The sequence below is a fragment of the Podarcis melisellensis genome (assembly GCF_964234715.1).
Source record: "Podarcis melisellensis genome assembly, chromosome: Z".
NCBI classification, from domain to species: Eukaryota; Metazoa; Chordata; class Lepidosauria; order Squamata; family Lacertidae; genus Podarcis; species Podarcis melisellensis.
The window spans coordinates 47,362,060-47,387,180 of NC_138547.1; the positions used below are offsets into that span (position 1 = coordinate 47,362,060).

Here is a 25,121-nt window from a genome sequence, read left to right on the forward strand (position 1 = left end):
AACACACTCCCACAAAAACACTTGCAGTTCTTTTTGCAGTACCCATCTACAGTGGTACCTCAGGTTAAGAACTTAATTCGTTCCGGAGGTCCATTCTTAACCTGAAACTGTTCTTAACCCGAGGTACCACTCTAGCTAATGGGGCCTCCCGCTGCTGCCGTGCCGCCGGAGCACGATTTCTATTCTCAACCTGAAGCAAAGTTCTTAACCTGAAGCACTATTTCTGGGTTAGCGGAGTATGTAACCTGAAGCATCTGTAACCTGAAGCATCTGTAACCCGAGGTACCACTGTACTGCCTAAGAGCAGCAGAAACAGCAAACAACATCAACAGAGTCTATTAAAACTTTATTCTGCATTCATTGTGATTTGCTTGCACAAAGTTGATGTGATGTCATTTATTCTGATTCGTTTACAAGGCAGTTTTATGACAGTGAGTATTCATCCTATGCTCATCCTGATTTTCTTGTGTGGTGTTTAACATCTTTCTATTATTCATTCATCCCACAGTTCCCAGTGCATTTCTCCAACACTTTCCAAATTGCAAAAAGCACACACATAGTCAGCTTGTTGTGCCAGGAGTGAGAGTGTGCTTTAATCTATTCTATATTTTGGAAAATGGATTGTCTGTCTGTCTGCTTGTGCCTCTGTTCCTTATGGGTTTGGATGCCTCTTGAGATATTGTCACCAAACTTGCCATGAGGGTCCCTGAGGTGGTGGTAGCGGTCTTTGTTTGCCATTTGGGTGCCAGGCACCATTTTGAATCAAGATGGTGTACCAAAACATCACTTTGGTGTGACTTTGCCCATTTTGTGGCATAGGTTTGGCTACCTCCCAAGGTATAATCACAAAACTTGTTACGAGGGTTCCCAAAGTGGGGGTGGTAGTCTCCATTGACATTAGGGTGCCAGGTGCCATTTGGTTCAAAATGGTGAACCAAAATGAGACCTTGGCATGACTTCATGCTTTCAGCATGATGGGCCCAAACTCACAAATTGCACTGGCCATTTGAAAATTGCAATATTTTTTGGTTTCTACAGATTCCCCAGGGAACACCAGGCGCTCCCCACTCATCTAATCTAATTGCATAAACCTAAAGCTTTAATCCACAAACTACTTATAGTTCTGCAAGACAGGGGAGACCAACAAACAATGCTGTTCCACTCTGTGGTGTGGCAGGCAGGGCACCTGTGGGGGAACTGCCTGAGGTGGCTGCTTCACCTTGCCTCATGGTTTCCCAGCTCTGCTGGTCCAATGTTATACCAAAGCATTTTTTGCTTCCGGTTTAGTTTCTGAACCCTATGTGTATGGGCAGGTCTATGCCATATGAAACCTGCCTGCTGTATTAGAATTGCCTCAGTTCAAGGCGTCATGCTTCTACCTTGCTTTGGTACCAACCTTTTGTTTTGTTTGGTGTTATGTTATAATATTGAAATGGCAGTGTGGGAGAGGTTATGGAATGTAGTTTCCAGGGTACAAGTGGTCGCCCTGACTGATCCGAGCACCTTGTCCACATCCTTGAGCCTTACTAAAAGAAACTCATCCAACATAACTAGTCCTGTGCTCTGGACGCCCTTGAGATTCATCTGCTGTAACAGCAGGGTCAAGTTCCAGGGGGATGCAAATGACTTTGTCCTCAAAATGCTTTGCAAACAAGTCACAGCGAGCTGCTGTTGGTTCTGTTCTTTCAGGCCAGACTGTAAAAGGCCCTGTACTACCCCAGAAAAGCCCATAGTGCTGACATCCCATGTGCAGTGGGATTAAATAAAAAATCCAGTTTAGCAGTCATGTGCATCTCATGCACACATATCCCATGTTTGTTTCACATGCCACACAGACCCCTATAAACAGCTGCAAACGGCAAATATGCACACTCACATGATCTTCATACGTATCAGAACATAGATACAGGAGACATACAGGGAAAACTTCCTTGTGACAGAAATACTTAAAGCGTGTTTAATTTTAAAATCATGCCTCATTTTAACATGCAATTGCATTTAGCATATATTGTTTGCAGCGCCTGATGATTCCCAAGGGGTCAGTCCGTGAAACTAACTCATCCGGGCTCGGCTCCCTCAGCTTCGGAGTCACCGCTAAGAGTTGAGCAACCACTAATTCTACCTGGGCGGGCAGGCCTCCCTCCAATCCCCGCCTTTGGAGAGTAACAGACATTCCTTGCCACCGAATCGCCTCCCGGATCGGCCTTGATGTGCAGGCGCTCGGCCCAATCCTTCCTCGGCTGAGGGGCGGACCTCGGCGCTTGAAGAGCGGGTGGGGGAGCGGGAGGGCCGAGCGAAGCTCCTGGGCTGGGGAGGTGTCTAGGGAGCTGGGAAGCGCCCGCGGTGCCAGTCGGAGAGCAGAGCGCGAGCGAAAGAGGCAGTCGGAGAGCGTAACGCACAACTGTGAGTGTCCCCGCGAGCGAGCGAGGCCGGGGGTGGGGTCGCGCTCGGGGGCTCCTTTGGCGCTGCAACTTTCCCGCCGGCCGCTTCTGGCAGAACTTGGGGAGCCTTTCCGCCCCACCTCCCGCAAGCGAAGCGCACGTGCCTTTATCAGTGGCGCCTGCCTCAGCTTCGCCCGCCCTGCTTCCTTCGGCCACTGGCCAGGAGGCCGGGCTGGGCAGCAAGAGCGAGGCCAGCCGGGAGGATGGCCTGCTGTAGGCGGGGGTGGGGTGCTCTCCGGACTCTTCCAGGGGGCTGCTGCAGGGCAGGGGGCTTGGGGCGCCAAGCGCGCTTGCTCCTAAGAGAAATTCTCCAAGGTAATGCCGCCAAAGCACTCTTGATCCTTGGGTTGGTTGGGGCAGCGGCGGTGGTCATGCTTTCCCCAGAAAGGAAAAATGCTCCTGAGAGAGAGAGAGAGAGAGAGAGAGAGAGAGAGAGAGAGAGAGAGAGAGACAGAGAGAGAGAGAGAGAGAGAGAGAGAGAGACTGACCAGGACTGCTGCAATATGCAACGGGGCCTCTAAGCTCGATGGCTTTAAAAGGGCGCGTGGGTGTAAGAGAAATTAGTGCCGGAAGCGGGTGGTTGGTCAGTCGCCGGCAATTATTTGCGGTGGCTGCGCGGGGCTTCCATGTTCAGGGGCAGTCTACCTCTGGATACTTTGACCAGATGGGCCCGTAGACCAAGTCAGCGCTTCCTGTGTCCTAACGCGTTTCCCCTGCAAGACTGCCGTTTGCAAGGGCTCTGGGAACATGCCGGGAGTGTCTGTACGTCCCTTTCCAAAAGGGCCTATCAGACTACCAAACTTGTCGCACGTGCTTGAGAAAAGGGGGGGGGGGCGTTGTTTCCTAGTTCCCATCTATGCAATGGAAAACTAGTGTGGGTGCTCATTGCTCCTGACCACTTCCATCTGGGTTGCATGTTCAGTACTAAGTGCATGTGAAGCAGCATGAAGCGTGTTGGGAGAGGAGCTCACTCGCCCCCGCCCCTCATTTCCCCCCAGGTTATCTGCTGTTCTTTATGGGCATTTCCACAGCACACATTTCCACTAGCCGTGACAGGCTACCAGGCAGAGCTCTTAGCATTGCAGGTTCTTTGGGGGAGGTGGAAGAATGTGCTTTAAAGAACTGGTGCAGATGTGAGCACGCCTGCTCTTGCCCTCCCCCTTTCTTCTGCAGCTGGCTCCTTGGCCCCACCCTTTGCAAGACCTGCATGGGTGGCTACTCATCTCACTCTTACAGCAGCCCAGTGGAGGCTACACTAGACAGAGAGGGAGTGGGAGAGAGAGCCTCTTGTAGCATCACATAGCTTAGCACACTGGACTCTTGCTTCTGATTCGCTTGCTGCTGATTCTCAGGTGAGTGGAAAGTTACAAGCTGCCCTGCTTCCAGCCATAGGCAGGTGGTGCCTCTGCCTTTCCAACCTGCTTGGTTCTACCACTGAGAAATGTAGTGCACAGGGCAAATGCTGGCTGTAAGGTTAATTTTGGGGCCCTCTGTTCAACGGACATAAAAGCAGCTGGCAACAGTTTGCACGTGGGCACGCTAAACTGCCTGGCTGCATGTGGCCTTCCGCCTGCTGCCATTCAAGGGGTGGGTGTGAGCTGCAAACCTTTTTGAGTGAATTGCAGACCTTTCACATGTCCCAGTGACTAACTGGACTGAGCTGCGTGACTCATTGACTTTTCCTATGTTCACCAATCTTTGTGTGTGAGAGACACATTCCAAAACTCGCCTTTCTTCTGCTTTTTCCCCCATCTCAACTTGCAAGTGGCTCCATATTCCCTGGGGGAAGTGCTGAATGGGGAAGAGTATTGCAATGCACTTCGCAGCTGCTCCATTTCCAGGCTGTCCAGAGAGAGGCAGAGTGTCTGTCAGGAGCCTCCTCACCTTCCTCTTCCCTTCTTCAGCTTCAGCCAGAGCACCCTTTGAGTTTCAAATGCCTGGTTTTATTCTTGGGATCTCCCCTTCACTTCCCTTCATGTGCCACACTTGATCAAAGGCCCCCACTCACGAATAGGCAGGTATGTCCCCCAGAGAAATGGATGTACTTTCTCTTGACTCGACTTATCATTTCTGACGGGAAAGCCCTGCCCTCGTGTGTGCCTTGGCATCAAAGCACGTGCTGCTGTAATCCTCAAGTGGACATCAGGTATTTTCAACACGCCTTGTTCCATGCTTTGGCCATGTACACACCATAGACTTAAAGCATATTTGATGCAATCTTCCCCTCCCCCCGATCCTGGGAACCGCAATTTAACCATTGTGGAATTGCATTTTGCAGCAGCCTTTAAAAGAAAAACCAGGGACGCGGGTGGCGCTGTGGGTTAAATCATAGAGCCTAGTGCTTGCCGATACGCAGGTGGTGCTGTGGGTGAAACCACAGAGCCTAGGACTTGCTGATCGGAAGGTTGGCAGTTCGAATCCCCGCGACGGGGTGAGCTCCCATTGCTCGGTCCCTGCTCCTGCCAACCTAGCAGTTCAAAAGCACGTCAAAGCGCAAGTAGATAAATAGGTAGCGCTCTGGCGGGAAGGTAAACGGCATTTCCGTGCGCTGCTCTGGTTCGCCAGAAGCGGCTTAGTCCTGCTGGCCACATGACCTGGAAGCTGTACACTGGCTCCCTCGGCCAATAAAACAAGATGAGTGCCGCAACCCCAGAGTTATCCGCAACTGGACCTAATGGTCAGGGGTCCCTTTACCTTTACCTTAAAAGAAAAACCACCTACAGTTCACAGGATTCTGCTGGGGAAATAATGTGCCTCAAATGTGGTGTGAAAACAGGTGTAGCCTTACTATGCTGAAGTTTCTAATTTGTTGGTGTCACCCCAAGTTCGTTGCTGTTGTTATCTGAGGTTAGCACACATTTATGACTGTTGTGAACTGGGTTGTGGGGGGGGGGGGAATGTTGTGGATTTCAAAGGGGGCAGGCCATGGAGGCACACAGAAACTTGCTTTGGGGCTCAGGGACATATAAGACTTTAGAAACAAACAAACAAGTTTTCTAATTGTGTTGTGTTTTGAATTTCTGTGGTATTAAGGAACTAATTTCAGCATCACGCCTGAGTTCTTTGTGATAATGGTCTCATCCACAGCATACCTTTAAAAAAACTCATATTTCACTTTAGGTAAAAGGTAAAGGACCACTGGACGGTTAAGTCCAGTCAAAGGCAACTATGGGGTTGTGGCACTCATATCGCCTCAGGCTGAAGAAGCTGGTGTTTGTCCGCAGACAGCTTTCTGGGTCATGTGGCCAGCAAGACTAAACTGCTTCTGGTGCAACAGGACACCATGACAAGCGCCAGAGCCCACAGAAACACCATTTATTCCACTAACAGTCATGGCTGCTCCCGAAAGAATCCTGAGAACTGTAGTACGTTGAGGGGCGCCAAGAGTTGTTAGGAGACCCCTTATGCGGCTACCTATGCTTAGCACCATTAACATGCTACAGTTCCCAAGACACTTGGAGGAAGTCTTGTAACTGTTAAAGTGGTGTAACAATGCCTTGAATGTGTTAATCACAACAGATGTGACCAATGCTGATTGAGACATTTCATCTGGATTCCCAAGTTTGGTTTGCTGATCATCTTCTTTTTAAAAGGCTGTTTGTATTATTGGGAGCAAGTCACTGACAAAAGAACTTGGCAGCGTTTGCAAAAACTCTTGACACAGTGGCACACGCCTTCCTTGCATCCGGTTTGGATTACTGTAGTGGACTCTGCATGGGGCTGCCTTTGGAAAAGAGCTTAGAAACTCCAGCCGGCTTAAACAGCTGCTGCCAAATTGGTGACTGGGAGCTTATACGACTCCCTTGTTACAGCAGATCCACCGGCTCCCAGCCTGTTTCCGAGTGCAATTCTAACTGCTGGTTAATACCTATAAAGCCATTAGGTGCAGGCTGTCTGAAGGACCATTTTCTCCCATACAAACCTGCCCAGGCTCTGGGATCTTCAGGGAAGAACCATCTCTCAGTCCCACCACCCTCAGAGACCCACTTGGTAAGGACGTGAGAGAGGGCCTTCTTGGTGGCTGCTCCCAGACTTCGCAACTCCCTTTCTAGAGAAGCCAGACTGGCTCCCTCCTTGTTGTCCTTCTGCTGACAGGTAAAGCCTGTTTCATTCTGTCAGGCTCTTGGGAACTGACTGCATTTTTTTTTAAAGGAAAGGGCTTTTAACAGTTCTCTGCTGTTTTTATTATCAGGATTTTAATAGATTAGTTTTTTTTTAACTAGTAAGTTTTAATTAATTAATTAATTGTGTAAACCTTCTTGCGTTCCAGTCAGGGCAAAAGGTGGCATGCAGATAACGCAAACAACTCTGGTACTTGTGGTGCAATATGACTTAATGGTTGCTGTACCATAAACCTGAAATACCCTCTGTCTACCTTCTTGCCCCCCTCCTTCCTTGCCTCCCCTGCAACTCCAAAAGTGCTGCCTCTGCCCCTGCAAGAGTGTGGACATGAAACTGCTGCCACCTCTTTTTTAACATCATGCCTCTCCTCTCCTCTTCCGCTAGGGATGCATCAAACCTTTTGTGTTAATACTTGCGGCTATAACAGTTTTTTGTAAAGTCAAATCTTAAATCTATTGCCTTTTTGTGTGTGTGTGTATAGCAAATCCATTAGAACATAAATGTCTTGCTGGATCCATCCAAACTAGTCCAGCGTCTTGTTCTCATAGTGGCCAGCCAGATCCCTATGGAAAGCAAACATGGAGGACCTCCACGCAACAGCAGTTCAAACAACAGCGGAGGGAGAACAAAGCCACTAAGCAAGTAGCCATCAATAGCCTTCTCCTCCATGAATTTATTTAAATCCCCTTTTAAAGCCACCCAAATTGGTGGCCCTCACTGCTTCCTGTGGGAGGGAGTTCCACAGTTCTGCCACGCACTGCATGGAGAAGGACTTCCTTTCACCTGTCCTGAACCTTCCAACCTTCAGCTTCATGGGATGTCCACAAGTCCTAATGCTATGAGTGGGGGAGAAAAACTTCTTCTTTTGCACGAACCTCAACTTGATTTTCTTTGTTGCTCTTTCCCCCTCCTTTCCCCCCATCCATTCCTTCACAGGGTCCTATTTTACTATCACGCCCTGATATCCACATTTCTTGCTGGAAGGCACCACACACCTCATCAACCTTTTTTGGGGGTTGCTGGGGGGCAGTTTGTGGCATAACCGAAGGACGCCCCCCCCAAGCCAACCATGCCTTCTCCACCAGTAATTGGAGGAGGGGGTGTATATTCACTCTGACAAAAAACCTCCCACTGAACTGACAAAGCAGGAGGAGAGAAAAGGAAGATTTAGCCTCCAGGCTGAAGCCTGGCTGCAATGAAGATGCACATCCCAGGAGGCCTCCTTGCATCCCTTTCCTCTCAAAGCACATGTGGCTCTTATTAAACCAAAGCACTCTTTTTTAAAAAAATTGAGAAGCCCTCACCCCAGCATGCTTTGTCTCAACTTCTTCCTCAAACTGGGGGTTTCTGCTCCTGCCATGGGGCCCCTCATTTGGAGATAACTGCACTTCTGCCAGATAAAGTCTTCTCTGAATGGGCTGATTCATTAAGATGAATTGGCTTGCAATGGGTCTGGCTGCTCAAGGCTCCCTGGGGCAGTGGCTCCAATAGATACTTGCTTTGTTGAGCCTTTACTGCTGCAAAGGGAAGCACTCCTGGGCATCCATGTGGTGGTGACCCTTCTGATTTTCACTTAGCAGCTCAGAAGCATCGTTGAATCATTATTATCTTTTGAGAATGGTAGTAGTGCTTTTTTATTGGAGAGAATGCGCAGCCACACCCTAGCTCCAAGATGACTGTTCTATTAGCAAAGACAGATCTGTGCGCTAGACAATTTCTCAGACTGGCGTCTCTATCTCTCCACCCCGTCCCCCAGTTTTAAGAAGGCATTGAAAGCATCTCTGACTTTCCTGTCAAATGCCAAAACTGGCACAGTTTCAGAGATATTATACGCTTAAGGTTAGATGCTGAGCTTGTGATGAAGATAAAAACTAGTTCGTTTCAGGTACTGAGCTGATGGGGTTGTATATCAAAACATTGAAATATGAAATTAAGCATTCTTTACAGCAGGTTGAAAAGTCCTCTGGGAAATTTGCTACCTGTGTTTTAGAACTTTCATTTTTTACTCTCCCCAACCCCAGAGTATTATTTATATATCCCCAAGCAAACACCACTGAATTACAAGATCAAGTTGCTGTTATATCTTGCATAATCCCAGTGGAATGTGGATGTGCAACCCAAACTCAGCTTCCTGTTGTTTTTTTGTGGGCTTTTCTTCCTCTTTTCTGCAGATAAAGGCTATTAAGTGCAACAGATGTCACAGGTTTTTAACATTTTGGAGGCAAGAATCAGATCTGTTTTCTCACATTTGAAATAACACACCGAGAGAATTGTCAGTATAAAAGCAAAGGTCACCATAGATATTATGACTGCAGAGAATTCAGTGCAGAGAATCTTAAAAGTTTCAGTACAGAGACTTTGCCTCAAGGAAAACAACATCAGAGAAACTCAAGCCTATAATTGTGGGCAAGGATGTGGAACCTGTGGCTCTTCAGATGTTGGGATTACAGTTCCAATAATCCTTGAGTCCATTGGACATACTGTCTGAGGCAGTTGGGTGTTGGAATCCAGTAACATCTGGAGGGCCAAAGATTCCTCTATCCCTGATCTTGGGGCTTCTATAGCTCTCTGTATGTCAAGACATAACCGGTTTCCTCTCTGTGCTCATTGGATTGCTCCATTCACTCAGTGGAGAGGCTCAGTCGGTACAGCATTGGACTTTTGGATCTCAGATGGATCTTTTAGATGGGAGCCAGGGATGCTGATACTTGTAACAAAGCTTTTAGATTAAGTCTGGAGGCTGAAATCTTGTTCTCCATTCTCATGTATAAATTAAACTTGCAAATGAACGCTGACAGGATTCTGCCCAATACTGCTTTGCTATTAACAGATGGAGGAGCCATTACTGCATTGAAGCATTGGTTTAGGAATGATTGTGCATAGTGAATGATGTGCATAATTCGAAGGATGCTTGTCAGATTCCTACAGCAGTTCTATAGCCCCCTCTGCACTATACTGTTAAAGCAGTTTCATGGTGTCCCACAAAGAATTCTGGGAGCTGTGGTTCATTGAGGGTGCTGAGGCCCCTATTCCTCTTGCAGAGCTACAGTTTCCAGATAATTTTAATGATCAATCCTTTTCCCCAGGGAACTCAAGGAATTGTAGCTTTGTGAGGGGAATAGGAGTCTCCTAACAACTCTCAGCGCACTCAATAAACTACAACTCCCAGGATTCTTTGGGTGGGGAAAAGCCATGGCTGTTTACAGTGGGATGCTTCTTTAAAGTTCAGCTAACCAGTGATCCGTAGAGGTATGTGTTGGAGGGCAGGCAGGCTGCATGGGAGCCCCATGTATGAAGACTGGGAGCTGAACATAGCATTTGAAATATACCATCTCAGGTAGTTTTTATTTATTTATTAGCTTTATATACCACCCTTTGTCATAAGATCTCATGGTGGTTGACAGAATAAAGCAGATAATAAAAGCAAGTAAATAATTAAAAGCAAAACAGCAAAACAATAACCCCCACTTCCCACAGACATATTTGAAAAGCTGTAGAATATTAAAAAGCCCAAGGCATAGTTGAAGAGGAATGTTTTTGCCTGGCACCTAAAATATATATAATAAAGATGCCAGGCGAACTTCCCTGGGAAGCCACCGCAGAGAAGGCCCGTTCTGATGCTGTCAGCCTCTGGAGCTCACGAGGAGGTACATGAAGAAGGCCCTCAGATGATGAACAGAGTCTGAGACGGTTAATATTGGGAGAGATTGTCCTTGTGGCAAAAAATAGTGGTCCTATGCAGTTCCTCATTCCTTATTGACAAAAATCAAATGTGGAATATCAGAGGATATTGTAAAATGCAGCTAAGGCTGAAAACATTTTCCTGTCTTCTTCGTGTTTTTAAGAGAACCTATGGAAAACTTGTAATTATAAAGAAGAGTCAAATTGTCCCATTAGTCAGTTATCTGTCAATAGCGGGCTTTAAAAGGGCCACTGACTTCACTTTGGAGGACACAACCACCTGACTTCAACATGAAATACCCCCTTGCAAAAATTTTGTGTTTTCTGCTCAGACCCACACCATATATTTTAGAGCTTATGGCTGGGAACTTGAGTTTACCCCCACAGAGCCACAGTTTCCAACAAATTACAGGTCCCAGGATTCTTTGGGGAAAGCCATGTGTTTTAAATGTTTGGTGTGGATGTGACCTCATTTGCACCTGGGGTAAGTTGGGCGCTAGAGTTGCAGAACTGTAGAACCTCCCAGTCCTCCCCCCCACTGCTCCTCCTCCTCCTCTCTCTTCCTTGCTCCCTCTCTCTGGAATTGTGAATGTAGCTGTAAGCCAAGGGGCAGGAAGTGCAGAGTTTTCATTTTGCTGCATTCTGGCTGTTGATTCAACTGAGCATTTAATTTCCTTTACAGGAGCCGAGGTACTCATATGAAAGGGGGTTATGCTACATTTCTTTCAAACTCCCTTCCTGTCGCCTCTGAAAGGATCTGTCTGCTACTGTGGCAGCTTCCAGAAGCTCTGTGTCTGCGTTTGCACATGTGTGTTTCTGTGAGTGTTCACATTGCAAACAGCTGTATAAAGAATCTGGAACTTCAGGCCACACAAGAATGACTATACTGCAGTGTTTACAGGAATGTTGGTTCAAATCCTACCACCGCCACTGCTGCCCCAAACTTTAAAGCTCACATGCTTTGGGGAAAGGCAGTAACTTGGCCTGACCAGCTTCAAAGGATTGATGTGAGGCTATGATGTCACTGCAAGGTTGTAGTGCAAATTCAGCCAATTAATTGGCACCAAAGCCTCTTATTTATTTATTTAGAGCATTTTTTAACCCTGCTCATCTGCCAAAACTGTTCATACAGCAGCTTCAATGCAGCAAATTAAAATAAGACAGCCTTTTTTCGTAGAAGAGTCCCTTTGGGCAGGTGGACGCATTTACAAAGCTGTCAACATGCTTCAATGCATGCTTCAATGCAGCAAATTAAAATAAGACAGCCTTTTTTCGTAGAAGAGTCCCTTTGGGCAGGTGGACGCATTTACAAAGCTGTCAACAAATCGAGGCCAGTTTTGTTGAGTATGATATAATGCTTCTTCCAAGCCTAATTTCACAGAGGGGAGGCGGCCCTTCAAATATCAAGGAGGGCATCTTAAGGGTGCATGTTATTGACCATGTCAAAAGACATGGCACAAAAGGGAAAAGGGATGGGGAGAGAAAGGTTGGCAAGCAACCCCAAGCACCAGTTCTTAAAGGAAAATAAGCAATTCTCACAATGTTGCAGCTTGCAGTTTTCTGTTTTCTTTCCAATGTACAGTGGTACCTCGGGTTAAGTACTTAATTCGTTCCGGAGGTCCGTACTTAACCTGAAACTGTTCTTAACCTAAAGCACCACTTTAGCTAATGGGGCCTCCTGCTGCTGCCGCGCCACTGGAGCACAATTTCTGTTCTCATCCTGAAGCAAAGTTCTTAATCTGAAGCACTATTTCTGGGTAAGTGGAGCCAGTAAACCGAAGTGTATGTAACCTGAAGCATATGTAACCCGAGGTACCACTGTATGTTCATTTCAGTGGGATCTCCAGGGCAGTGTTAGAAAATAGCCGTTCTGCAACTGGTGCGGTCCAGTTGTGACAACATGGAGCTCTCTGGATGCCAAGATGGTGACTGGGAAAGCCAAATGCCACTTAGAGAAAGATCTGAAATATTTTCCTTGGAGCTTGAGTTTGTTTTATACAGTGGTACCTCTGGTTACGTACTTAATTCATTCCGGAGGTTCATTCTTAACCTGAACTGTTCTTAACCAGAGTTACCACTTTAGCTAATGGGGGCTGCCGCTGCCACTGTGCCGCAAGAGCATAATTTCTGTTCTCATCCTAAAGCAAAGTTTTTAACCCGAGCTACTATTTCTGGGTTAGCGGACTCTGTAACCTGAAGCATATGTAACCTGAGGTACCACTGTTCTGGGTTGTTTTATTTGATGTTTAAATGTGCTGCAAACCACTTTGAGATTTGTTCTTCAAAATATAAAGTGGCATAGAAGTGAGATGAGCAATAATAATAATAATACCCGACTGCAGAAAAGCACCTGCGCATTCCATTGTTGCAACTGTACTATTTGGCAATTAGATTATATACCAGAGTATCTAACACCGATGTAGGGCGAACAGATGTAATAAATGAATCTTCTGGGAACTGCTTTGCTCCGTGGGTCTTGGAAGAGTGAGGGGCACCTGTTCAAATGTAACTTTTGCCCAGCTCTGAAATCCTTAGCACACATTGCGGGATGATGCTCAGTATGCATAGCAGTTGTCTGCCCATATGTTTCATAAATTCTCAGCTCCACAGGGTGAGCCTAGCTCCCTGGCTTAACTCTACACGAGGAGTTCTCTTCCCATGCGTCCCTTTCGAGCAAATGGTCCCAGAAGTTATCCTCTTTCCCCTCCCCTCAGCAAATGTTGCAGACAGCTGCTTTGTGATATACATGTGTCAAGAACCCGCAACACACGCTACCCAGCAGCATATGCTAGCTTGCATTCTTTCTACACCATCTCTGCAGTAGTGTTCGCAAATGATTAATCTGGAAGACATGAGGCTCTGAATTAGTAACTCGGAATGCTGCAGAACTCCAGGAACATTGGAGACGGCAGACTTATAAAGATGTAAAGGCCCCTATCCACTGAGCCTGCGAATGAGTATTTTATGCAGGTAGAGTAGTCTTGTTTCACTTTACCTTTAGCCTTCACATCCTTGAGAAGTGAAAGCTAAATCAGTGGCTTCTGGCCACGATGGCTATGCTCTGTCTCCATGGTTCGAGGTAACATGATTCCCAATACCAGTTTCTGGAAACCACAAGAGGGGAGAGGGCTCTTGTGCTCTGGTCCTGCTTGCAGGCTTCCCATAAAGGACATCTGCTTGGCCACTGTGAGAACAGGGTGTTGCAGTAGAGGGGCCTTTGGTCTGATTCAGCAGGGCTACTCTTACATTCTAACTAGGGATGGGCGATACTAGGTTCTCAACATTGTGATGTATCACCAGCTGAGCATCATGATGATGTTGAAAAGGAAGAAGCACTGGTCCTCGTCCTGCGAGGCACCAGGGTGAAACTGCTGCCAGCATGCGGAGGGAGGAAGAAGGGGCACTGGCCCCACAAGGCACCAGGCAGAGCAGGAGGAAGGAGGCAGCCTGCCCGCTTGGCTGGAGAAGCAAGGCGCCAGCTGACTGGCAAGCGAAATACCTGCAATATCTTTTGAAGCTTTGCACACCGTTCAGGTGCTGCTGCTGAATACTTTTAAAAAATGAGTTGGTCTGGCATGTAGCCAGTGAGAATTCTGGTGGGCCAGTTGCTTTTATGGGCTTTTTGAAAAGCTTACTCATAGCTGCTGGGCACAGTCCTCCAGGAACTTCCTCTGTTCAAGGCACATTTGCATAACCAGGAATTGCTTTAAATGGATTAAATCCCATGTGTCACTTGCTGTGTCTCAGTCATGAGCATTGCTGTCTGGTGACCTGGCTTCCTCATAGCCTTCCTCGCTTTCTTATGTGTGGATAGTGAGGTCATTGGAGCAGAGGAAGCTGCTGTGTACCATGTTCAGACCATTGGCTTGTCTACTGGCAGTGGCTTTCCAGGGTTTCAGGCTTGGACTCTTCCCATTCTCTGTCCTTCCTGGGTTGAATCCTCGACCTTTACCACTTGAAGATTGCTGATGGTCATGGTGGACCACTTTTCTCCCTGTTCTGCCAATTGTGCAGCATGTTTTGCTAGATGCCAAATGATTCCACAGAATTTAGATGGTAATGCAATAAAACACGGTAGAAGAAATAAAAGATTTTTTTGGGGGGGGGTGAGGTCGGGAGAGAAATGTCTTGTTCTGGGCGCTTCGGCACCCTGAGTGGTAAAGCCTTTGCTGCCCTTTGCCCCCAGCCTTCCTTTCCTCCTGCCCTCTTCTAGCAGCACTACTGCCACGTGGGCAAGTTTGGCATGTTTCACGGGACATACTTGACCAGTGAGGTCCTGCTGCTTGTGAACTGGGTGGGGCTGATCGACCCCACCAACAGCTAAGGGGGTGGGGCAGCATCTTGGCTTACAAGCTGAGCATTCACCACTGGATTACAACTCCTGCATTTGTTACCTCCAATTTCTACGTTGCAGGGGGTTAGAGTAGATGGCTATTTGGGTTGCTTCCAACCCTACTGTTCTATCATTCAAAATACAATTAAAAATCAGTATGAATTTTTAATGCAGACATGTGGTGGACTGCCTGAGTGAAACTCACAGACCACAGTTTCGGAGCCCCTGGTATAGCACTTAACATTAGTATACTGGTTATAAAGAAGTATGTAAGAACAGAACTGCAGGTCATAATTTTAGAAATGGCAGTAAAACAAAATGCAAAATAAAACAATAAAACAAAAGGTCGAGGATTCAACCCAGGAAGGACAGAGAATGGGAAGAGCCCAAGCCTGAAAATAAAACAAAACAAAACAAAATCACACAATTAACAATCCAGTATTGAAGAAACTCAGGAGCAGTGGGGGGATAGGTTTTCAAAATTAATTCATATATTGTGCACATGAATTGTGCTAAGCCTTTTGGGATCAAGCAATAAATACATTTAAAAATAACAATAAAAAGGGGTGGTGATTTCTCACGGCAATGTAGGAGTGACAATTTAAGCTTTCCACATGTCAGGATTGCTTTTCTTAAGCGGATGTAGTTTTCCCTTCCCCTGTCCATTTAGCATCAGCTGTTGGGTGTCCCTGTGTTTCATTTCTCCAGGACGGAGAAACATCAGACTCTTGAGTAAACAAGGATGATTCCATTTGCATTTGTGACTGCTGCCTCTGAGAGAAACCTTAAGTACAGATTTCTCCTGTCAACACATGGAAAATGTGACTCTGCAGGTGCACCTGTCAGATTTGGTTAATTTGTGACATGCAGCTTCAATATGTTGCACGGTGGGCAGAATACTGAACTCCTAAGCCGTGTATTCAGTTAAGCACAAACCCTAAATTGAACCTGCTTGTTTGACTTGTTTGAATGCAAGTTCTTTCCTTAATTATGCCAGGTGGTTTATGCACCCAGGTATTGTATGCACAGAACTATGTACTATTGGATTGTGGATGAAAGTAAGTTTGCTTTCAATCTCTTTCTATTTGGAGCTCGGCAGAGGAAATAGCATCATCCCAGAGATGCAGTATATAAAATATGGTACGTGTGGCAGGGGCTTTATACAAGTATGAGGAAGCTGTGCTCTTTTCTGCTGTCTGAGTATGTGAATTAGCTGGGCACATCAGTAGTTGGAAGGGAGGGCAAAAAGAGCGAGAAAAGAATCAAACAATTTATAGATGCTGTTTTGTTTAGGCTCACTCTGATGTCCACAGGAGACCAGATGAGTTACTATTTGCAAGCCTCCTGTATAAATGCATGGGAACATTGTTTGCCCTGGTTTTAAATAAAATTAAATGCAGATTTTTCTTTTTGTTTCTCTTCTGGAGGAGTGGTATGTGTCTATATGTGTGGGTGGGTGTTTGAAAAGAAAGTACAGGATCCCAAGAAAAAAACAGCAACCCACCATGCTCATTCTGAACTCCTGCACTGCCCACCTTCCTTTAGCCAACAAATACAGAGGGTGAATGGATTTTCCTCCCAGTTGATTATCCTGCAGATGTTATTGTATATTTAAAAACCTCAAAGAAGTGAGGTCACTTTCCCTAAATAACAGAAGATGTAGATCTATAAATAAAGGTTGCCAGACATTGGTCTTCTGAGAACATAATAGTTATTTTGGCCTCTGCTAGAGTCTGAGGCACACCCGGATTTGCGTTATTGCAAAAAACCAAAAAACCCTTTCCCCATAAAGTAAGTAGCCATTTACACTGTGCCGATATATCTGCAGAGAATTCTGAGCAGCATGGATTTTAACTTTTTTTAAAAAAAAACCTGAAGAACATTTGGAGCTTCTAGACTGAGGTAACTCAAGGAGCCATGTTAAACATTAGCTGTTTCCAAGCCATTCTGCAAGCTTCCAGGTAATTTTGGCCAGCTAGTTATCAGCAGGTGTTCTCTGCTCTGATGTATTTTTCCTTTTTTATATTTTTGGAAGAGGGTATGTATAAATGGGAAGTTTAACCCCCAACAAAGTGATCCCTGAATTGAAAAGGTGGGTCCTAAGGACTTTGCATTAGATTCACCAGGAAGCTGAATGGCCAAAACATCCCAGAAGAGCCATCTTGGATAGACTGTAGTCCTGCATGCTTTTCCCAGCTGTGGTCAACCAGAGATGACTTTGGAAAGCTGCAAGCAAGGCATATCCTCCTCTTCTGTCTGTGTCCTCAGCATCTGGCAACCCAGAGGCACCCTGATTTTGTTCCTGAGTGTTAGAGGATGGGAGGATTAAAAACTGGAACTTACATCCAGATCCCAAGCAGAGACAAAATGATGAGTAGAGAGTGAAATCTTCTGTTCTTTTTCTTGGAAAAAAATCTGGAATAAAATCCAGCAGTGCAGCAGTAATCCTCACTATTCAGACTGATAATTTATGTTTAGTGCTCTCTTCTGGAGGCTGAGTCTCTTAACCATGCTGAGACACTTCTTGGAATTCACTGCTTTCCTTCTGGGAGATACCCAGGAGAAGAAAACCAGGTTCGAAACAAACAGTAGCTTTAAAAGGGGCTAGTTTTATAAACAATTTCAGGAAAAGGAACTGGAAATGTTTCAGACCGTTTCCTCTTAGAATAGGCTACTCTGAATACTTGGTGGTGGTGGGAAATCCAATGAGAAAGTTCCATGCATGCATGTAGAGTCATAGAATTGTAGAGCTGGAAGGGACACCGAGGGCCATCTAGTCCAACCCCCCCCCCCGGAACGCAGGAATCCTGCCCATCATATATTCAGAAACTGATGCATACATTCTGTGTTAGCCTCTGCTTCCAAAGAAGTCAGCTTCTTCTTACTAAAGTTGAGGCTGCAATAATGGTTAAGGAAATAAGAACTTGTTTATACCATTTGTCCATTGAGTCCAGTGTTGTCTGCTCTGACTGGCAGCTTCTCTCCAGAGTTTTGGGCAGAGGGATCTTTTCACATCTACTGCCACCTGATCCTTTTCTAACCTGAAGATGCCAAGGGTCGAACCTGTGCTCAAGCCCTGAACTACTGTCTTTACCCATGTGCCACAGGTGGGATGTGTCTCAGTGGAAGCCTGGCCACAGGGATAAAAAACCTGTTCATTTTTATCACCTGCTTCTCAGAGACCGACCAATGAGGTGGTGATCTTCTTTGTACCCTGCCAGTTTAGACTGAGGGTGAAGGCTGGCTCCCATATTTTGGGAGAGGGGAATTTCTAGATGTCAAAAAGTAGCATGTCAGGAGTAGGATAGATTTAGCACCCTAATAGCTCTCATATATATTTGCTCCAGAGTGAAGCAATCCAGACCAAACAGGGGTTTTCCACCTCATATTATGTTTATGAGAACTGGGCTTTTGTTTTACTGTTTCTGATTTCCTAGTCCCAGCTGCTTTCCTTCTCCCTGATCATTCACTTGATTGATGGAACTGTCTAAACTTGTCAATTTCACTCTTAAGGTTAAAAAAAATTAAAATTACTGGATGTATTGAAAAGCAGGAAATGCCCCCTTTCAAACATGTTATGTGGGAACTGCATTTGGTCAACTTTTGCAATATAAACTTCTTCCTGCATCAGATGCAGACATCGTTTGTCCTACAAAGGTAAGGGAGATGTGATTTCTGATATGGTTTCACTGTTGTGACTGGATATAAGAATGGAAGGAAACAGCCTGCAAATGTATACTGTAGTGCTCCAAAGGTCATTCTATGCCAGCTCACTCTGGAAGAGTCAACTGTTTATTTTTCTACCTTGTTTTTCTTTGCTTGGGAGATCTTACTTTGGAGAGAGAGAGAGGCAGACACACACACTTCTGCAAGCAAGTGGTGGGTACCTGCTCAGGCAGGTAGCCTCTTGTCTGCCTTTAGAAAAGTAAACACTCAAAGCAAGAGCACAAAATCTGCCTTCTGCATAGCCTGTTACAGAAAGAGTCTGTTAATGCATTTCCCAACTCCCTCCTTTGTTGCACAGTTGCCCTCCTGTGGCAACTGTCCTGACTCATCCAAAGGCATAGCTACTGCCCATGGTTCTCTTGCTCAAGATGATTATAGTAATTTGCTTTCTGCTTAGCAACTTAATGAGGCTTTCTGCCATCAGGTCAATTTCCTTCTTCAAACCCTTATTGAGATGTGTTGACTCTGTGTGACTCTTCACTTAGATGTTTTCCAATTTGGTGCATTGGTGGGGAGAACCAACAAGTTTTGGGGCTTTAATCCCACCTGTGATTTCAGCTAGAATGTCCCCTCTTTCAGTTATGGTTGGGAGATATTATTTCATTCTGTTTGGTGCCATGGTTGGCACTGCTCCTGTCCTGGCTCTTGCAATGTAATCTTGAGATGTGTGTGCCAACGACCAGTGGAAAGGAGGGGTGCTACTCAATGTCTTCCCACTGTAGGCATGCTTTGCAAAAGCCTTTGCCTACTCTGTGGCTTCCAGACATTTTGGACTACAACTCCCTGCGCTGGCTGGGGCAGATGAGAGTTGTAATCCAAAACGTGAAGTCTGCCCGGTTGGTGAAGTCTTCTGCACAGTATTTCACTCCTTTGTTTATATATGTCCTGCCTTTTTTCCTCCAAGGAGCTCAAGGTGGTGAACAAGGTTCTCCCCTTCCCCACGAAAACCCTGTGAGGTAGGTTAATGAAGACATAAGATGGAAAGAGTGCATGGGAAGAGCATGCCTAGCCCCATGTGATAAAATATTGGCCCTGACAAGTCTGGGTTGAAATCACCACTCAGGTATTCCATGGGAAGCGGTCATCTATTTGCTCATGTAATCCAGCATTGTGTACTCTGACTGGCAGTGGCTTCCCAGTGGAGGGTCTTCCCATCACCTCCCACCTGGCTTTTCTTTGTATCAAAGTGTGGATGTGAGAGACTGTGAGGACGCCTTCAGACCATGCATGCACTCCACCACTGAGCTAAACCCTTTGTATATCTGGATCCCTACTATTTCCCCAGTCAACATCTGTGGAAAGGGCCAAGGTTCAGCGGTAGAGCATTGGTTTTGCATGTGGAAGGACCCTGGTTCAGTCCCCAGCATCTCCAGGGTGGGGGGAGACCTCCTGTCTGAAACCCTGGAGAGCCTCTGCCAGTCAGTATAGACCATTTTGGGCTAGGTGGACCAGTGGTATGACTTGAACAAGGCAGCTTCCTGTGTTCTTACCTTCCTCAGTTGCTTTTAACAGAATCTTAGTGGTTGACGTGGAGTCAGTCTCTGAAGACTTCCTGATCAGAATAGTCGTGTCCCAAACAGCTTAGACTTTAAATGTGGATGATTCCTAGATGAATCAAAGAATCATAGAATTGTAGATGCTCTGTCACTTGGTCCCATGTCCTTAGCAGGTTTCTTTAAGAGGCGACTTCATTCCAATTAAGGATGAGGAGTATAGTAACAGAGCCACCTTTTGCATGCAAATATCCCAATTATGTGACCTGCCCTTTTGTCTCTTTTCTGTTGTCACCCTGCTGCTGTGGGTGTCTTCTGTAGCAGTCTCTGAAGCAAAAGAGAGGAGCTACTGGCACCACTTAAAAACAAGAAGTGTGTGCATTCTCCTTGCTTTTACTGCCACAGAGAGATGCAGAATTGTAGGCTAAAAGCATAATCTGAGCACAATGCAGACAAATGTCTCTCTTGGAGCCTCTAATAAGCTTCTACCCATTCATTTCCTGATGCTGACAAGCTGAACAAAGAAGGAGGCATGTTTTAAATTTAGCTCTGAGTCACTGGCTTTCCTGCATCTCAGAACTCTGGGTAAGTGTATAGGCAGATTCCCTGTAATGAAAGCCAAATATACATCTGTTGCAGGTTTGCTGGACAGTCTCTCCTCATAAGCATTTTGCTTCTGTATTACTGTTGGGCAGTTGGGGGAGAAGGGATCTGTCAGGATGAAGGTGGGCATTGGCTTCAGTGAGATTTGCGCAGTCTAAATTGCTTGCCAGGTTGGCAGCCATAATTACTTCCGTGGCCCACTCTGAGCAGCTTGTCGGGTGCAGACGTCCTCTTTGCATGATCATCGGTTCCTGGGTCACTGCGAGGGAAAGCCTGCTCCCTGCAGCTCCCCAGCCCATGAGAAAATGGCTGTGGGAATAAGCATCCTTCTTGTGATGTTCTTTGGCATCTTTGTCCCACTTTTGAGAAATGATTAAAAACTTCCTTTTTCTTCTTCATGTTCTGCGTGGTTTCTTTGATCTTTTCCCTACTCAGAGGTTAATTATTGCACTTCTAATGTGCTTCGTTGCTTTCTTTTAGCTTTATCCTCCTTTGTGCCTGCAGCCAGAGATCTGTTCATTCTGTTTTTGCAAAGCTCGTAGCATATGCTGGGTACTTTATGAAGGCACCAATTGCTGCATGCAGAATTCAGTTTTCTGCACACTGGTTAGAGCTGGAGTGTCATGGGTCTCTTATCTCCCTTAGCAATAGCTAGGGATGTTAAGAAGGCAGTGGGTTTTTTTTATTCCACACTCTATTGCATGCAACACTTTCTTTTCTGCTGCTTTTCATCTTCCACCAAATATTGCATTATTGGTCTCGCTGTCTGCTGCGGCAGAGTTACATAACTCGCTAAAGTCATTACATGCATTTTGATTTTGTTATGTTATTCCACTTTGTTTGTTTCATTGCAAAGGAAACACCATGAAAATGGGGTGGGGAGGAATGTAATCAGTTATTTATCATTTGCAGGCCGAAAGGATCCACAACCATGAATACCGCTTGTATTAATTGATTTCCTTTCTGGACATGGGATGAATAACTGAACACTGGCAGTTTCCACTCGTGTTTTTGCTTTCATTCGAATTCTCTGATATCCCTAGCAATATTGTGCAAGATTTTTCAGGAAGGCAAGGAGGCAAGCCAGAGTGGTTCCTCTATGTTTGCCCAGCTAAGTTTGCCCTGTTGTGCTCCAGAACGTGAAATGTCTGTGAAAATCTTCTTCCAGTTCTCTCTGCTCAGGGTGTGGCTGGGGAAATGATGAGGGAAATGGAAGCTGGCACCTTCCTAGGAACCCTGATGTCATTTCCTCTGCTTCAGGGCCTCTTCTGTTGCCTGTGGAGGCGCTTCTAAAGGTTTTCTGTGCTGTTTCAACATGCTGATGTGCATCCGCAGTTCCTTTTTCTTCCACTGCATGATTGCAATGGGCCTGACCACGCAGCTTTTTAAAAGCAGGTGTTCCTCAACATGGGAATATTATGAAGGGTGCTGATGAAGCCTTGCTCACCTGGTAATAAAACACTCCATACCTCTAAGCCCCCTAGGTGATGCTTGACTCCCAACAATTCTGAATAATTATTTTTATTCTGGAAAAGCCAAACAGGCATTGGGGAGTAATGTGCGTTGCTAAAGGGGGTTCTTGCAATCTAAGAGGCTCCCACATTTCTCTTAAGCTTATATTTCATTTCAAAAAAGTTTCCTAGTTTAAAGCTGGAATGTTCAAACCTAACATTCACAACTCTGGATTATTTGAAAACTGGTGTGTTTTTTGCAAAAGACACCCCCACACACCCAGCTCCTCTCTCAGGGCTGAACAGTGCATAATGCAAAAGAGCCATGGTTTTGATTTCCTTACATGCCTTGATCTTTCTCAAAACAAAAAACAAGAATTATTTCTGGATTCTTATGCTTTAATTCAGCCTCAAAGAAAAGCAGCACTGGTTTATGAACCTTGGTTTGCTTTGAGCCTAGTTAGGTATTGGGTGTGTGATCCTGGCATCCTTCCTTGACCATGGTTTTTTGGCCACCCTGTCCGGAAGCTCTCTAAGCTATAAAAGCACAAAGCAAGAGCTTCTGAAAAGCAAACGCAGCTTTGCAGAAACAAACCATGGCTTGTTAGATCATCTGTGGGGCAACTCGTGGTTAATTTGAGGTGTGGCCTGACCAAATGCGTGACTAAAAGTTATGTGTGAACAAGGCCCTTTGTGTCTATTTGGGCCTTTGTGGCCATAAAATGACAGTTGCATGCGCATGTTGCACTGTGAGGAGACTGATATGGGCTTTGAAAGCTCTCTCTTAGCTTATCTGGTATGCATGTTGCTTGTCTCTTTCACAAGCCACCTGCATACCTGCCTTTTAGGTTGTAAGGGTGGAATTAGTCCCTCAAGGCTATTTAACCAGCCTACCATATGTTTGCTTTTTCACTGAAGGGACTAGGCCTGATGCAAAGTGGCAAGAAAAATGCAAAAGCCAGTAGTCCAAAACTCCCATCATGAAAGAGCCTCTTAGGTGTTGAGATGACATCACAATGTTTTAAATGTACAGTTCCTTGCCACCTCTGCCTTTCTGATGGGGCTGGAGCCAAGTACAGGGGGAGCCAAGTACAGCCAAATTAACAGTGTCCAGGCATATAAAACAGAGAAGCTCAACTGATTTGATCCCCTGTATTGCAGAGCTTGGACCCTTTGGCTCTCTTCCAAGTCTGCAATTCTGTGAGTCTGTGATGTGACCAGCAGATTCCTTCTCCTTTGCAGCCAAAGGCCTGATAACAGAATTCCTTCTTGATAGATACAGTGGTACCTCAGGTTACATACGCTTCAGGTTGCATACGCTTCAGGCTACAGACTCCGCTAATCCAGAAATAGTGCTTCAGGTTAAGAACTTTGCTTCAGGATGAGAACAGAAATTGTGCGGCGGCAGCAGGAGGCCCCATTAGCTAAAGTGGTGCTTCAGGTTAAGAACAGTTTCAGGTTAAGTACAGACTCCGGAATGAATTAAGTACTTAACCTGAGGTACCACTGTACTTAGTCCCATGGGGCTCCTTCTACAAAAAAGGCCTGGGATGGCATTAGCCTTCTCCAGTTTCTCCTTCTCCAGCTGTAGCCCCCTTCCATATCACCTGCTGTTCTCAGGATCCTCCCACCCCAATAATGGCATGGGGGGGGTGATCTGCAGTAGGAAAGGAGACAGGAACTCCCCAATGCAATCTTTGTAATGCAGTCTCTGCAAAAATCTTGGATCCAAGCCCTTATATTTAAAACACACAGACACACTTAGAACCTTGGAGAATTATCTACTAGTAGCTAAATTTCTAGGTCATGGCTAAGGAAGGCCAGTCAGGAGAGTGACACACTGGCTCAAGGCGGACTCTTTCTTCCCTCCTGAGAAAAAAATGCAGCAGGGAAACATTTTGGCTAAATCTCTCCTTGGTCAGGACTACTGTACTCTTTTAGCAATGTGAAATCTTTCCTTAGTAAAGCTGTATGCCATTAGCCCTGGCAGAACAAAGGAGCTGCCTTCCTTTCTGGGATGGAGAAAAAACCCACAATTTTAATCTGTGAAACAGAAGTTCTAACACATTGCTTAGAAGTAGTTTATGCCTGAAGATGTACCTTTTTCTTGTACTGAAGTTTTGGAACAATGTGCAGGGAAGCTGTGAGCGATCCTTGGTTTGCTCTCTGCTTGCAGCTGAAAGCTTCTGTTTGATTCACAAATCAAATTTCAGAGAAGCCGCTGCCCCACCCGCTGGCCTGGATCTGTGATCTGTCTGCCCTGGAGCTTAGAGGCAGGTGAGGAGAGCTACTTGCTGGGAGTTTTGCTGTGTAATGCAAAGTTTCTAGACAGTGGAGAGGGGGCTTTTAAACAGCTCAGGCTTCTGTCAGCATGCTCTCATTTGCTGGCAGGAAGTGTTCTGACTTGCTGCTTAGAATTACAATTCTAAGAGGAATGCTGGGCTTCCAGAATTAACTTTCTGGGTGTGGAAGAATGTTCCATATTTTGCTGTGGGGCTAAGTGAAGAAACAGATCTGCTATCCTCTGAAATCTGGACGGGGCGAGGTAAGGAGCCTGAAACAATTTCGGGGATCCAAAGCGGGAAGTCTTGGCTCAGTGTTGCTGCAGTGTGGCAAAATGAATTCTTGAGGCTATGCTGACTTGCAAGATTCCCCTCTCTTTTTACATTTAATTTCCTCTTTACCACTGGTGTGTTAAGCAGTCCTTTTGATAGAAGCGTACAGGAGATGGAATTCAGTGGAGACAAACCTTAAGGTTAGAGTTTGTCTTGTGAAAAAATAAGTGCAGATTTGAGCAGTGTCTTATGTTTTTGGACAGGCTACGATGGCGGACTAATAGCTCTGTAGTTCTGGTTTGCTTCTCCAAGAAAGCAATGAGTATAATGAGAGCAATGCTGGTCTGTCATTCTCCACCCAAAGTCATTTTTTTCTAGATATAAGCAAAGGAACTGTGCCCTTAAATATGATTCCAAAACTCACAGTATGCTATAATAACAGAGCCAATCAAAATAGTGAGATTTTTTTTATTACTTTTCTCAGTGATTCTTCTGCACACACTTCTGCTTTTAGATCTGACGGTTGATATTTGTGAAGTAGGAGAAGCGATTTTTTGTGGGGGGGGGAGGCTTTCGTGGGGTGGGACACTTCTTTGCAGAGCATTCTAAGTAAATATTTTTTGCTGATTTGATATGTGAAGCTACAATTTTGGTAATGGGAGGTATTTTCTAGGTTGCTCTAGACAGGAGTGTGTTGATGTTTTAAGTCAAGAATT

General features: G+C 45.7%; 1 protein-coding gene across 4 annotated transcripts in view; it reads left to right on the top strand.

The window, feature by feature from the left end:
- The first annotated feature begins 2,266 nt into the window (after positions 1-2,266).
- Positions 2,267-25,121, top strand: part of PLS3 (plastin 3) — a 69,019-nt gene continuing 46,164 nt past the window's right edge. Inside the window, exons 1-2 of one of the 4 annotated variants that reach the window (XM_081896959.1) lie at positions 2,345-2,403; positions 24,027-24,127. The gene's annotated coding sequence lies outside the window, so the exon portion shown is untranslated. Of the gene's footprint in view, positions 2,404-3,774; positions 3,794-24,026; positions 24,128-24,159; positions 24,396-25,121 lie in introns of those variants that run through there. The other 3 variants (XM_081896958.1, XM_081896961.1, XM_081896960.1) reach the window with 3 other exon arrangements.